General features: G+C 53.3%; 1 protein-coding gene across 3 annotated transcripts in view; it reads right to left on the minus strand.

Moving 5' to 3' along the window:
* Positions 1–16,447, minus strand: part of EPHB2 (EPH receptor B2) — a 226,802-nt gene that overhangs the window by 126,062 nt on the left and 84,293 nt on the right. The window lies entirely within an intron of this gene.

Below are 16,447 nucleotides of genomic sequence, written 5' to 3' on the forward strand. Positions count from 1 at the left end.
GTGGCCGCCCCTTTCCAATTTGGGGGGTTGCCTCTCCCAGTCATAAGTAAAGTGTTTTACGAATAAAGCTTCAAGATAATATCCCACCCTTGCAAGCACCTAAACCCCCGATGCCCCTCCTAGGTGGAAATAAATTCAAGCGTCTCCCCTACGCAGGCAGACCTGAGGCTGGCTGCCAGCTCTGCTTGGATCTAGCTCTGGAACCACATAACCCAATGGGCTGGGCCGTCACTTCCCCAAGCATCCTGTCTATCGGCCAAGGTGGTGACCCACTCCATGCCAAGGCCATCCTGCCTCCTGCCCCTTCCCCCTGCTTCTTCCCCATGCTGGCTTCCCCACAGAGCAGAGGGGGGATCCCTTACTCTCCCCGTGATGTGACATTCACCAGCAGCACTTCTGGTCCCATCTGTGGAGAGGCCCCACCCCAGCCCGGGCCGCTAATCCCCACAAAGTCCCGCGCTGGGCCCGGCATGACAAGCAGGCCCCGCATCGCCCGCAAGCTCCAGCCGGGCGTGCTTGGAGGGGCCGAGGCGGGATTCAGCGTGGCTGTCACTCTCCCTGTCCGCGCCTCTAATTGGATTCCCAACACGCAGAGGTCAGCAGAAACGCTGGGGAGAGGAGAATCAAAGGGAAGGGGCGCCCGGGAGATAAAGAGAGGCATTCTTCCCGGGCCACAAAGACGGCAGCGCGAGAGATGGGAGGGGACCCCAGCGAGGGGGTGCCCAGCTGGAGGGGACCGGGACCCGGAGAGCCGACGGGCAGGAGGCCGAGGCTGAAGGGCCTGCCTTCCTCCAGCCTGGGGCTTCCCCTCCTCTGTTCCTGGGGCGCCTCGGGCTTGGATATCCTCCAGCCCGCGCTCTGGGGAACGGAGGTCCTTTGAGGCCTGATCTCTCTCTCCTGCCTGCTCTAGGAAGCGTTCTTAGCAGGCTCGAGAAGGCCCTGGAGTCAGCTGGATCTGGGTCCCAATCCTGGCTTGCCTCCTGTGAGGTTCGGGCAGGCCCCTGCAGCTCTCTGGCCACAGTTTACTCCTCTGTGGAATGGGGGTAACAGAGGGCAGCGGGCAGGCCGGGGTGAAGGGATGCCAGCTTACAGCACAGTGGGGATGCATTGGGGGGGGCGGCACACAGTTGCCCCTTCCTCCAGGAGGCACGACAGCTCCTCCGCCGGCCTGTCCACCACCAGCCCTCATGTACATGCAGCCTCTCTCCCCGAGAAGAAGGCAGAAGCATTGTGTGAACAAAACACAGCCCACAAATGTGAGAGAAACACCGAGCCAGCCTGGGCAGGGGCCTTGCCATCAAGTCTGTACCACCGTTCAGGCCTCCTTGGCAGCTGAGAAACTGGAAGCTCCAGGAAGTGAGGGAATGCCCAAGACCACCGACTAGAAAACAGCAGAGCCTGGTGAGGAGCTGACCCCAGCCCAGCACCGTCACCAAAGCCCCCCCAGGGGCCCTCCTGCTTTCCCGTAAATCATAAGCAGATTCTGGGTGTATGTGCTGTGCACACAACCAGCGGGGGAGGCTGGCAGGCCGGGGACAGAGGCTTGCTGCAAAACGGGCCGATTTGCTTTAAGGGCGTTGGAACTGCTGAGTTTGGTTCATGAAAGAGACATGAAGAGGACCTCAAAGGGAACTTCTAAGAGACAGAAAATCAATGACCCTGACATTCTGGCCCCCAGAAAGTGTGTGTGTGTGTGTGTGTATCCCTCCCTGACACACACACTTCACTAGTGGGGTCCCTTGCACGCACAGAAACACACATGCACACAAATACCCATTTCCAAGCATGTGTACATGTGGTTTGATACAACATATAAACGAACATATACACTCGGGCTTGATTTCCTTGTGGTTGGATATTCACAAAGATACACACATCTACTTGACTCAGGACACACATGCCCATGCACAGGGATCCCCTCACACCACGATGGGTGCACACGCTCATTGTGTGGCACCTACGTTCCTCTGCGTGCACTGGTCCAAGTGAGCCAGCATGTGCGTGAGTATGCTCCTCCTTGTACACACATGTACTGGGACAAGTCAGGCGGACACAGGAACACACGAGCACAAGGGCAGCAGTGACTAGCGATGGGCCCCAGGGTGAGCGTGTGGGCAAGGGCATGCACAGGCCCGCCCCTGAAATGTACGCACATGTTCCTATGTCCAGAGATGCTCCAATCGCACATGTGGAGGGATGCTGGGTCAGTGGGCACGCTTCTACACACACAGGCACACAAACAGACTCCCATCAGGCCCCGTGCACACTCTGCCACGTCTACCAGGGCCCGTGCACACATACATGCAGCCATGTTAGGGACGCCCTGCACTGACCCAGCACACGCGTGTGTGTGTACACCTCTCCCAGGACTCCGGGGAGTTCCCACAGACAGACAGCGCTGACGGCAGGTGTAGGGGCAAGGCAGCCCAGGGCTGCAGTTGCCAGGGATATGGATGTGGGGCCCCCGAGGCTGCCTGGTCTGCCCAGGCAGCTTAAAAAGGTGAGCGACCATTCTCAGGTCTTCAAAATGCTTTGAATCAGATGGTGACACCTTTAAGGGATGAAGCCTGAGTCTGGTTCCCTGGAAGAAGCCAAGGTAACATGAGGCTCTGGGCCCAGAATTTGCCAGGGACATAGGGGACAGAGGCGGGAAATAGCTCCGACTGGCCCTCAAGTCCCACCCAGGCCTCTGCTTTTGCTCGCCTGGACAGGGGTGAAGGGGCCTTACTTGCTGTGTGGCCTGGAGCAAGTAACTCACTCGCTCTCTCTGAACCTCAGTTTCCTCATCTGCGAAAGGGGATGATGACAACCTTGAGCACTGAGATAAGTTAGTTCCAGGCTATGATCAGCACTGACCACATGCCACGTGCTGGGCGTGTGCCTGGTGCTTTACTCTGATTATCGCATTGAACCCTCACAACTCACCTGTAACATTCCATTCATATTACATCCATTATTTAGGTGAGAAGGTTGAGGTTGAGGTTTTTGGGAAGTGATCACACGCCTGGAGTCATACAGCTCATAAATGTCAGAACCGGTATGAGAATCAAAGCAGCAGGCTCTTCCCCTTAACCTTCCTGCTTGAGGGCACCAGGGTGTGGCAGGTAACAGGGGGTCACTATTCTCAGGTCACAAATGGTCACAGCTGCCCTGCTGGCCTCTCAGGCGGCACTGTGAGGACCAGGAAGAACAGAACTAGAGGCTGTTGGTACATAAGAGTCGCTCTATAGGTGGCCACACTGAACCCCAGAGGTGGGAGGGGTGGGGGAGGTACTCTGCCAGGGTTCTAGAGTGAGTGGGTGGGGGGCACAGAGCCCATATTCGGACCCAGGCACCCTGAATCTGTGAGCTGCTCCTGCGCTGCTCAATCTGGCTAAAACAATCTGTGCCACAAGCATGTATTAAGCGCCTGCTGTGTACTCAGGCTTGCTTGTAATTGAGAGGGGATTACCAGCAACCGCCAGCCCCCTGAATGATGTACACATGCTCTGTCCTCCAGGCGCTCAGCCAGGGCACTGCCTGGTGCCCAACCCGAGAAACACCCCTCCCCAGATGGAGCAGGGGCGCCCCTCCCCTCCCCATCCTTTGCCTATCTTCTGAGCTCCCATAACTCCTCTGGGCCTCTTCTAAACCCAGGGAGGCTGGGACCACAGGCCCCATTTAACAATGAGGAAACTGAGGCTCAGAAAAGACTTCCTCAAGAGAGACAGGCACTGGGGCTGGGGTCTGACTCCTGAGGCTGGAGACTCAGCGGGCTGGGCGCCTCCTCCGGCTCTGTGTCTGTACAGACCCAGGCCCCTGGTGGGTTCCCGCAGGCTCCTGCTAAGAGATGGGTCCCCCAGCAGGCCCTGGTCAAGGACCACCATGTGTGGAGTCTAAACACATAGGCCAGTGCAGGCAAGGGAGCAAGAACTGGAATTATGGTTGTTAATGGTGAAGACACAAGGAATACTGAGAGATGCTTTCTGAGGCGCCCAGCTCCAAGAAGGATTTAAGATTTTTACAGGAAATACTGCATGTCAAGAAAAAGGACCCTTAATCCAAGTCTAGAAACACCTGTCCCAACCCCAGATAGACCTGCTGGGCATCCTGGCCACTCTGGTTGCTCTGGAGAAAGAACCCCCAGCCTCTCCAAGGGCCTTTGTTAGCATCATTGCTCACATCAGGGTTGGGAGGGTACAGGGCGTGAGACTAGGGTGAGTGGGGCTCTGCAACTAACATTTATGGAGTAGCTTCTATGAGCTAGGTTTTCCCTGGTGGCTTAGATGGCAAAGAATCTGCCTGCAACGTGGGAGACCTAGGTTTGATCCCTCGGTCGGGAAGATCCCCTGGAGAAGGGAACAGCCACCCACTCCAGTATTCTTGCCTGGACAATTCCACGGACAGAGAAGCCTGGTGGGCTATAGTCCATGGGGTTGCAAAGAGTCGGACACAACTGATCAACTAACGCTACTTACACTTTCTATGAGTTAAATATCACTCTAGAAGCTGGAGACAGCAGTGGATAAAACAGAAACATCTGCCCTCCTGGAGTTTGCATTCCAGCTGGGGAGACAAGTAGTTAAGAGATAAAGAAGTGAGCCTACAGCATGTCAGGTGGCAGTAAGGGTGATGTAGAGAAATAAAGAGGGAAGAGGGACAGGCTGTGTGCACATGTGTGTAACTGCACATTTGTGCATGTGAACACATGGGCACCCTTTTGAAACTAGGGCCATGGGGGACCTTGGTGAGAAGGTGAAGTGTGGGGAGAGACCTGAAGAAGATGAGAAGGCAATCAATGTAGACACCCAAGGAAAGAACATTCCAGGCAGATGAAACTGCCATGGAAGTGAGTGGGTCTGGAGTGAAGGAGGCAAGAAGAAGTGAGAATCTGTCTGGGGTGGCGAGGGACAGATCACGGAGGGCTCTATGGGCCCTTCTGGCTTTTGCTTTACGTCAGATGAGGGACTTCGGGGGTTCTGAGCAGAGGCAGGGCATGACCTATGTTTTAGAGGGACCTCTAGCTTCAGGGCAGGGAACAGACTAGGGGGCAGGGAGGAGGATGGGTGGAGATGTCCAGTTGGTAGTTGGGTATGTGAGTCTGGACATTAGAGAAGGGGTCCAGGCTAGAGATTGGCCAGAGAGGGCCTGGATGAAATCAATTGGAGAGAGGGAGAGAGAAGAGGAGACCAAGGACTCAGCACTAGGTCCTCTGCGGTAGAGAGGTGGGAGGTGAGCAGGAACTGGCCACAAAGCACCTGGCAAAGCAGGAAGGACACCAGGAGTCAGTGGTCTCTCTATCAGATGCCCCTGGGGAAGCTGAGACCTGGGAACTGACCAATGGATTGGTGACATGGGTGTCACTCATGTGGGAGTTGGACCATAAAGAAGGTTCTATGATGAAGAATTGATGCTTTTGAACTGTAGCGCTGGAGAAGACTCTTGAGAGTCCCTTGGAGTGCAAGGAGATCCAACCAGTCCATTCTAAAGGAAATCAATCCTGAATATTCACTGGAAGGACTGATGCTGAAGCTGAAGCTCCAATACCTTGGCCACCTGATGCAAAGAGCCGACTCACTGGACAAGACCTTGATGCTGGGAAAGATTGAAGGTGGGAAGAGAAGGGGACGACAAAGGATGAGATGGCTGGATGGCATCACCAACTCAATAGACATGAGTTTGAACAAGCTCCAGGAGATAGTGAGGGACAGGGAAGCCTGGCGTGCTGCAGTCCATGGGGTCACAAAGAGTCAGACACGACTGAGCAAGTGAACAACAAGAACAACATGGCCTTGATTATGAGCAGTTTCAGTGGAACGACGGGGCAGGGGTCTGATATGAATGTGTTCATGAGAGCTCTCATGCAAGTCATCAGCAAGAGGCTGGGAGGGTCACACAGCCTGGGCATCAGAGTCAAACCAACCCAGTGACCCAGCTCTAGTCCCAGCCCTGACCCTTCCTAGCGGTGAGCCTCAGGCAGCGCACCTCACCTCGTTGAGCCTTAATGTCCTCAGCTCAACAACGGGGATAAGATCCCTCTTACACCCTAGGGCTGTCAAGAATCAAATGAGATAAAGATTGCAAAAATATTTCACTCACAATGAAATGCACAAATACTCCAGTGGGAAGACAGCAGGTTTTGGATTTCAGTGCTGGCTCCACCATTCATTAGCTGCGTGATCCTGAGCTCATTTATTTAACCTCTTTGAGTCTCCGCTTCATCCTCTATAAAATGAAAATAACAACCGTACCCAACTTCTAGGGACTGCAGGGATCCAGAATTCTACACAAGCCTAAGGCAGAAGGCCTAGCACACAGTGGGCGCTCAACCAATGCATGTTCCCTGCCTCCCTGGGCTCTTGTCTCTGATATTTACAATCAGGGCCCCATGGGAGGCATAGGGAGCGCGGGACTGGACCCTGAGTTTGATTGCCAGGTCTCTGGATAAGCCATTTTTTCTAACGTCTTGGGGCCTCCATTTTTATAAGCGTAAAGCTGGTGAGCAGTTGCCTTGGCCCCTTTGTTTAGGAGGTGCCAAGTGGGCAACAGGCAAAGTTCATGTATTGCGTCTGGGTGCCAGTGACATGGGAGCCCTTGTGAGTTTGTGACCCTCTCCTGGGTCAGCGTGATCAGGAAATAAATCCTCGAGATGGAAACAACAGTATCATCCAACCTGCACGGATGGGGTTCCACGGAGAAAGACTGGGAAGGCCTGGTGAAGGAGCAAAGAGCCCGAGGGAGCAGAGAGGGTGGGAATCTGAAGGCCTGTCCACCCCTCAGGGTGACCCTGGGACCCCTTTATCTGTGTGGTTGTCAGGGGCCCACCACACCTTCCTCTTCACATAAACCACGCGTCCTAGGGGCCGTGAGGAACTCTGCCAGGGTACCTCTCTTGTGGGGTGGAGACTAAGATCTCCTGTGGTTCCAGGGGTCCCTGGGTCTTGTTCCTGCGGAGGTGGAGGTAAAGGGTGGGGGCCATCTAACAGGACATCACGGGACAACAAGGGGCTCCCATGAGAGCCTGGGCCAGGAGGCCGGAGCACTGGGCTCAAGTCCCGTCTCTGCCACCAAGGGCACTGTGACCCTGGGAAAGTCCGGTCCTCTCTTGGGTTTCAGATTTTCTTGCCTCTAAAATGGCGCTAATAATCTTCGCCTTGTTTCTCTCATGTGGGCATCATTCAGATCAAAGTATCTCATAGGGTGAGACCAAATGCTACACAAAAGCAGCCTCTAATCTTTTTCTGGAATGAGGCAGAGTGTAAGTAAATAAATACTGTACATATGTAATACATTATAATTACAAATGGCATTCCCTCCCCACCCCCAACAAGCAATGGAAACAAACCAAAATAACAAACCTCGTTTTGTACTGTGTGAAGAATTCTCATTCGGCCTGAGTTCTGATTCCAACTCGATAGCTGACAAGGTGAGTGAATCTGGGCAAGTCTCCCCACCCTCACCCTGTTCCCAAAGCCCTGGTAGAGATCAGATGCTGGTTTTGAGGGGGGCGGTTTGTAAGTCCTGCCAGTAGGGAATTAACAATAGACCATCCTCCCACCACACTCCCCTACCCAAGGAAGGCAGTCCAGGGTGTGGGAAGGGACTCAGTTCAAGCCTCTCACCTGCTGTGTGGCCTTGGGCAGCTCCCATCCCCTCTCTGGACCTCAGTTCCCCTCTGAGGTCAAAGTTCATCCCTAGGCAGTAGGAGTGAGGGGAGCAGGGAGAAGCGGCAGGGTGGGGGCTGAGGACAAAGGGCCCCAGAGAGGAGGTGCCCCAGCAGGGCGAGGGGTGGAGGCCAGAACGGGGCCTGTGGGGCCCGAGCCAGCTGCCGCACAGCCATGAAAATCTCTTAACCACACAGAATTGTTAACGGCTCTGAAATCCTGTTGTACCACAGGCTTAGAAAGGCTTAAACTGTTAAATGCATAAACTTCCTCAATAAACGGGCTCCTCTCGCCAGATCCCGAAGCCCAGCCAGATGAAAAGGCAGCCGCTGGAGGGAGGGGAACTTCCCCCAGCTGTTTATGGTCCTGCTGGAGTGTTCTGGGGCAGCCTGTGGCCAAAGCCGTCAACCTGATGCCTTCAGGGTCCCGGGTCAGTCTGGGGCTGAGAGAGGGCAGTGCTGGGGCTCCAGGGTCAGATGACCTGGGTTCAAATCCGATCCCTTCCTGGGTCACCATGGACAAGCTGCTTCACCTCTTTGAGCCTCAGTTTCCTCTTCTGTAAAACAGGGATGAGGATGCTAAACCAGTGACTGGGAGTCAGTGAGATCCTCAGTGGGGAGCTGCCTGGTCCACAGGAGATCCTTGGATGTGCTGGGTCTTAGCTGCAACACTTGGGAGCTTCGCTGTTTGTTGCAGCATTCAGGATGTTTAGTTGCGGCATGTGGGGTCTAGTTCCCAGACCAGAGATGGAACCCCGGGGACCCCTGCATTGGGAGTGTGGCGTCTTAGCCACTGGACCACCAGGGCAGTCCCTACCAAGCCTTTCTGACACCTCCAAGAAGCAGAGGATATCAGAAGTAGGAAGCACGAGAGTGCACACCTGCCTCGGCCACCTACGAGGGGGTGGGATCTGGCCCTCGGTCTCGGTTTCCTCATCTGATGGAGAGATTCCAGAAGGTAACAGGCAGGAAGGCAGCGCGACACAGCACTTGGTTAATGCTGTGTGGGGGCTGGCAGTGGGGGCCCCTTCTCCCTGGCCAGCGGTTAACTGGGGTGGCTGCGCCCCTTTCGTGGCTCAGCATGAAGAGAGGAGGCCCATGGGGGGCTTCCCCATCCCTGAGCCTCTGCCCTGGGAGTGTGCTCCATCCTGCTAACACCTCTTGATGTGAAAGCAACTCGCCCTCCACGGCCCAGCCACGAGCTTCCCTCTTCCCCTTAGAAGCCCTTCAGCTGCCCTCTCTTTCCTATGAGGTCTTACAATCTCATGCGTGACCCCCCCACCCCCACCCCCACCCCCACCCCCAAGCTGGTTATCTGTCAAACTCTTTTTACTTCTGCCATCTCAGAGGCCCCTGGATAATCAGGAAGGTGGGCAGGGAAGGGTACCTCCAGATATCCGCCCACTCCCGGGTAATCAGTTGTCCCAGCAAATTGGAGGACGCTGGGCTCACAGTCTGCCTCTGCTTCTTGCTGCTGGCTGTGTGGCCTTGGAAGCCTTGCCGAGCCTCTCTGGACCTCAGTCTCATTTGCAAATGGAGCTCATCATACCAACCGAAGATTCAGTGAGACAATAGAGCCCGGCATATAGCACAGAGCTGGGCACCCCAGAGGCACCTTTCACCCTCAGCTCTGGCCCTCTCCAGTCCTCTGGACTCCTTTCAGCCTCTGCCTCGTTCAGCCCTCGGACACAGCGAAACTGAAGTGCTGACGGCCCCTCTGCCTTCTCCCTTGGCCAAGAAGACTTCTCCCATGCCCCCTGTCCCCCAGAAGGCTGAGGGTCAGTGGGAGACCAGGGTTAAAAACAAAAACATCAGTATCATTTCTGACTATCTTTTTTCTGGACTAATCTCTGCCCCTGACTCCTCCCATTCTCCAAAGCCCTGGGAAAAGGGCTCCTCCTCCAGGAAGCTCGCCCCTCCCCACCCCGCCTCCCCCCACCCCCCCACCACCCCGCCCCCCCCCACCCCCCCACCACCCCGCCCAGTTGTCTCCTGACTTTCTCTGGAGTGCCCCAAGGCTATAGTTACAAATGGAGCCATATCCCCTATACCAGACTGGAAAGTTAGGAGGGCGAGAAGGGCCTTCTTCGTGTCTGCAGTCCCTATACCTGATCCAGAGATGGGCACACAGCAGGTACCTGGGAAGTGTGATTTTACTAGTGTGTTAGCTTCTTGGTCCTCTATACAAAGACTCTCCAAGAAGGAAAAAAAAAAAAAAATCAGAAAATGGAGTTCAGTGAATGGATGATGGCTGGCTGGGAAGGTGGAGAAACAGGTAGATCAATGGATGGAGAGATGGATGGAAAGTCGTGAATAAAAACAGACGCTTTGAGAGCATAGAGGAAAGGGGATGTGGGGAGAGGGAGGCACTTCCAGTTTTTAAAAGCAAAGACTTGAATAGCTTGAGTGTATTGGCCAGGATTCCCATCCAATCCCCTTCCCCAAAGGCTGGTGTGTGTGGTCTCAGCCCCGGCCTGAGTCTGGGGTCGGGAGGGGTTATCTATGACCCTTCCCCCTCCCCAAGCTGGGTGTCTCCACCCTGCCCTTGAAGAGATGCTGCAGAACTTTCTGTCAGGGTGGGAGGGGCTCTGGGCTTTTCCTCCCACCCAGCATTCCAACACTCACACCCCTTTCCCAGCACAGGCCTCGCCAGCTGAACGCTGCCTCCTCTTCACCCTGAGACTGACCGCACCCCACCCCCACAGACTCACCAGACACAGCTGGGCCACTGGTCCAGCTTCTGTGGGAAGGGCTGGAGCTGAGAGCAGGGTGGGAAGGAGGCCACCCTGAGGGTGGCCCAGGAGCCAGCTCTGAGGGCCCAGAGAGGATCTCTGACCCCGGTCCCTCCCTACCTTGGCTGGGGAAGCACAGGATTCTAGAATTAAAACAGAAAATAAAGCCACAGGCAGAATATCCCATGCTGGTGAGTATGTGGGGAACAGACACTCCTGAAGGCTGCTGCCAGGAGGGTAACTCAGCCCAGTGTTTCTGGAGGGTGTGCCAAAAGCTCTAAAAAAAAGTACATACCCTTTGACCCCACAATTCCACACCAGGACACATATCCTACACAAATACCCGGAGCAGTGCAGAAAGGCAGAGGGACCATGAAATTCATCTCAGCATTTAAGATAGTGAAAAACTAAGCAATCTACATGTGGATCACCAGAGTATTGGTAAAAAAAAATTATCGTACAGATAGCCTATGGAATTCTAAGAGCCTTCCCACATGATCCAACATGACATTGAAAAACGCCCACAAAATACTAGTAAGTCAAAAATTCTCATGTATTCCCAAAAGGAATCTATTTTTTCTTTTAAAAAAAATCAATATGTGTAAATACACATAAACACACCTCGAAGGATCCACATCAGTCTGTTAACAGTGGTTACTCTCTGTGTTATTTTAATTTTCACCTTTTGGCTTATCAGCAATTTCTAAAGATTCTGCAAATAACCTGTATTGCTTTTGTGATAAGGAAAAGTTATTTTTTCCTCAAAATAAAAAAAAAAAGCTCATTGGGAGGAAAAAAAAAAAAAGCTCTCAGGCAAGTTTGTAAAAGTTCTTATTTTTCTGACACTTTTCTAGGTATTTTCTCATTTACTTTGCACAGCAGTCCATCTGTTTATTCTGTTTTGCAGATGAGAAAACAAAGATCAGGAGAGGGTCCATGGCTTGCCCAAGGTCACACAGCTAGCAAGAGGTAGGACTGGGGTTTGAAACCAGGTCTCCAAGACCAAGGTCAAGGAGAGGCCACGGGTGGGGGAGAGAGCAGGGCCAGGGGCTACCAAGCAGGGCAGGGGGAGGAGAAGGAGAGGCTGAGAGGGGAAGCCCGGGGCAGCTGGGAGCTGGGAAGTCTAAGCTGGAGCCAGCTGATCAACATGTGCGTGCAACCATCCCCCCCCACCCCCCCGCAATCCACTGGCTCACAGCCCCTCTCCCTGTCCAAGCTAAATATTAAAAATCCCATTACACCCTGAGAGCATCGCAGAGATCACACTCACTGTGGAACTCTCTCCAGACCCCTTCGAGACGCACGTCTTCCATTGGGAGAGAGAGAAGGGCAGGGTCCCCAGTGGTTTCTGGGCTGGAGGGGGGGGTGCCCACACATGGGCAGGGAGGGGCAAGTAGGAGTTTCATTAGGGAAGGAGAGGCCAAGATAAAACTTGGAGAAACTGAGGCCGGGACACGTTCCCAATCAACCCCATCAACATCTGGAAAGAGTCAGGCGAATGGACTCAGGGTTGGGGTGCAGCAGCTGCTGCAAGAGGTTGGGGGGGCGGATTCCCGGGTCACCCTCCTGCCCCATGAACCCCGGCCCCAGCAGATCCGCTGGTGGCAGGCCCCAGTGGGGACTGTGCTACCAAGGGGGCTGGGGACCAGGGAAGCCAGAGAAGGCAGAGGCTTCTGCAGACAGTCCCTGGAGTCTCCCACCCGCCATCGCTATGGCCAGTGCAGGCTCAGATTCGGCACTCAGCGAACCATGAATAGATGAATCAAGGAGAGAAAGCCCCACTCCCAGTAGGGTGCTGGACACTCACCAAACATGCCCTGTACTGTCACACCATGGGCCTTTGTTCATGAGGCTTCTTGACCACGAGTTCCTTCCCTCCCTTCACCCATCCAAATCCTACTCACTCCTGAAGGCCTACTTCAAATGCCACCTCCTCCTTGAAGCCCTCCCAGATGTCCCATCAGAAAAGATGGCCTTCTTCCATCAAAGTACTTGGCCTGGACAGATCTCATTTCTGGAAGGACCATGCTCTGCCTTGTTCCTTTGAGTCTGAATCCTCTGCTCACCCAGGAGCCACTTGAGGCCAAACCCTGAGTCTCAGGCACTCTCTTCCAACCATCCCAGGTCAGCCCTAGTCAGCTCAAATCACACCTCGTCCAAGAAGCCTTCTCTGAATCACCCGGCTAAAGCAGATCCTCCTTTTAATCTCTACTGTTACACATTATATCTTTCTTTTCACTCCTCACAGTTTGTAACTATTTACTTGCTTATTTACTTTATTTCCTCCATCTTCCTCTGTCCACCCACCTGGGCCAACAACTCTGGGAGGGTAGTGAATTTGCCCTCTTGTTCACTTTGATGTTCCCTAGGACTGGCATACGCCTGGCTCATAGAAGGTACTCAGTAAATACCTGTTAGAAGGCTAACTGGTGCACAGAAGGTACCCAGGACATGCTGGTTGAGGGGTTAACTGGGCCCCTCCCCTGCTCTCCCCACTGTGCCAGGCACACAATAGGCTCCAGAGCAAGTTGGTCTGATTGAATCAGTTTAGCCCATAGTTTCAGGAACCACTGAGTGCATTAGAATAGCCAGTCCACCATTATTCACCACAGCCCACCCCTGCGATCGCTGCCACGCCCCAAGAGGACTCATCTACTCCTTCTCTGCCAAGTTTTCTCTAACTTGCATTTCTTTGAGAAAGCAAGAGATTATTTCCCCATCATATTATGCTTCAACCTTAACTGGATCTTTCCAAACCACACCCTCCCAGAGATTCTGCTAAGGTCCCCTCCCACGCTTTAGGGTGGATGCTCCCTGGGGTGGTGGTGGGGCTGGGCCTGTGGTCATTGCCTGGCCTTGAGTCCTGCTTGGTCTGGCCAAGGATGTGTTAACACATCACGATGTCTGAGCTAAGAGTCCTGTTATAGAAGCATCAGGGCTGCTTGTTTTTAAAAAATGCCGATTCTTGGCGTCAGCTCCGAGGCACAGAACCAGACCTGGGATGAAGTTTGCACCAGACCCAGGAATCTGCATTTTAAGAGACTTGTCAATGGTTCTGGAGGGAGGAAGAGAAAAGGTGGAGAATCCCTGAGCTGGAGATGGGCGAGCACTCTGCCGACCACTTGGATGGGAGCTGTAATTACCATTCCGACACGTCTCGGGCTGGTGGGGCCAGCGCCTCTGGGGCCTGGGCTGAAGCAGCCCCACATCTGGGTGGCTGCACACAGGCCATGGCAGCAGCTGGTGTCCTTCTGGCTCCCTGAGCTCATTAATCACACCCTGACTGGCCTCCACTCACGTCCAGCAGCCGGCGGGGTAGGCTGGGCCTGGGCTGGGGGTTGCGGTAGGGGGAAGCCAGCCCTGGACACACCCTGCCCTCGTATTACCTCGAGCCCCCACCACTTGCAAGAAGCAGCCCAGAATGATCCTGTGACAGGCAACCTCTGCCTTGGCCCCAGGGACCCTACCTCCTGGCATTCACACCCCCATGTAATTCTCTCCCCTGGAGCAAGGACTGAATCGGGTGACTCACTTTTAATGAAGAGAACTTGGGAGAAGTAATGAGACGTCCCTTCTGAAAGCGAGAGGATCAAAAGATTGTGGCCTCTGTCGTGGGTACTCTCTCATACTCTGGGGAAGCTGCTGCACATGCGAGAGGCCCGTGTGGGAGGGGCTGAGGCCTGCCAACAAACATGGGCAGGAACGTGGAAGGAGATCCTTCCCTGGTCAAACCTCCAGATGCAACCTCAGGAGAGACCCTGAGCGAGAGGCACCCATCCATCAAGCCATCCATGCCTGATTCCTGACCCTAAGAAACTGAGAGATAACACGTGCTTTCTGCTTTAAGCAGCTAAATATGGGGGTAACTTGCTATGCAGCGATAACTAACATACCTCCTCATCAAGGCACCCCTCCAATCATGGTTCTTCTTACCTCCCTCCTTGTGCCCTGAGCCATAGCCACACCAAACAACTGACCAGTCCCTCTAATGAGCCACACTGATTTATGTCCTCCGGCCTTTACTTATGGCAATCCAACCTCCAGAAGGTCGGGGCCACCTGGTCAATGCCTCCTTCTCCCAAGACTCAGCTCCAATGCCACCTCCTCTCAGAAGCCCTCCCTTTTTGGATGCCCATCATGGCCTGGACTATTCCTATTAAAACAAATCTGACACAGTCTCACTCTCGATCATTTACAGCTGGTCCTCTCTGCTAGATCATGAGCTCCTAGAAGGCAAGGCCACAGTTGGATTCTTCCGTCTTACCTGGTGCTCAGCACAAGGTCTGACACAGAGGAGGGGCGGGGAAGGTTGGAGGAGTGAGTAACCGGTGGACAGTGAGGACTGAATCTGTTCCCCACGGCCTGTCACCCCCGCCATCTCCCAAGGTGGTGCGTTTTCACACTCAAGTACAGAAAACCAGATGCGTTGTCTTCCCCGAGAAATCAGCCTTTTCTCCCCATTTTCCCATTTCCTTCCCCAGATCATCAAGGCTCTGTAAACTGGAATTTCTGGTTCCTCTGAGTCCTCTCCCTGCTCTCTTTCCAACTTGTCTCCACATCTCATCAGTTCACTGCCAAAACACCCTTCGACTATACTCCTCCTCTTCCCCAGCACTGGGGATGCCCAGTCAGGCGTCACCATCTCCTAAGATCACTGCAGCAGCTTCCCCAGAGGCCACTGCTCCTGTCTCTCACAGACCCACTTCTCCTCCCAGGGATCTTTAACATGCTTCCTCCAAGGGCTGGAGGGAGGTGTCCCGGAGATGATGGATATGATAGAATTTCATAAGGGTGAGGATCACCATAGCTTCCCCAGGCTCAATTTTAACTGACTTTCAAGGCTCCTGGGCTAGCATGTGGAACACTCCAGGATTCAATTCCAATTGGAAAGGCAAGAGGAACTGGCGCAAGTAGGCTTCAAGTCTCCTATGCTGTCACCATCGACCACCACAGCTCACAGTGCAGAGAATCTGTGCCATGCTGGGCTTCATATGTAGCATCCCATTTAGTTAACATTTATTAGGTTTTTACTAGAAGTCATTATAAGTGGTTTACATGTTTTGAGGTCTTGAATCCTCACAACTATTCTATGAGAGAGGGTTTCACACTTGATTCAAGATATCCAGCTGGTAACTGGCAGGGCTGGGATTTGTACTCAGCTCTATCTACCTTTATAGGCTTCTCACCACCACACAGTACCTTTTACAACTTCTTCCATTTGCAAAGCAGCTTTGCGACTCTTGGCTGTCATCAAATACCACCTGTACTATTGTTGACTTAACATTTTTCCTTAAATTAACTTAAAGGGCACAGTGGTTAAAAGGGTGGTTTGGAATCACACGACCTGGTAAGCCCCCAGGCCGCCTCTGCTTACTCCCTGTATGAACTCTCTGAGCTCTGACTTCTTCCTAAAAGATGGGATGTTCCTTCACAGGGTGGTTGCGAGGATTAAGAGTTCGACACGTAAAGTGCTCGGCACACAGTAAAGATAGCTCACAGTGGGGCTGTACTTTCCCATTTCTCTGGATTGGAAGTAATCACATTACTTGGCCACTGAAATGTGGACAGGCATGACATATGAGCCATTCTGGGGGGTGGGGGGTGCTTTAGAGCCTATATACAATCTGTCTTACTTGCTCCTTCCCTCTGCCTGGTGATCACAACATTCCAAAGAGCGGCTCCTCCATCTGCTTGGCTCCCAGAGGGAGGAATCCCAAGCTGACTCACGATGGACATGCAGCATTAAGTGGGAAATAAACGTTTATTGTTTTGTTACTTCAGCATGGCTTGGCCTATACTGACTGATACCGCAAAAGCTCAATGAACGTGCTCTTATCAATATCATTTACTACGACTTACACATTTTCCCAAGCTGACTCTTTGTGGACATGAGGCATTAAGCGCAATATAAACTTTTACTGCTTTGTCACTTCGGCATGGCTTGGCCTATATTGACTGACACAACAAAAGTTCAATGCATATTATCTTATCGATGTTTTTTACTACGGCGTACATGTTTTCTTAAAAAGGAAACCACGTCACTTTTGTGAATGAAGAAACAAAGCACCACTTG

Source organism: Bubalus bubalis, chromosome 2 (genome assembly GCF_019923935.1).
Source record: "Bubalus bubalis isolate 160015118507 breed Murrah chromosome 2, NDDB_SH_1, whole genome shotgun sequence".
NCBI classification, from domain to species: Eukaryota; Metazoa; Chordata; class Mammalia; order Artiodactyla; family Bovidae; genus Bubalus; species Bubalus bubalis.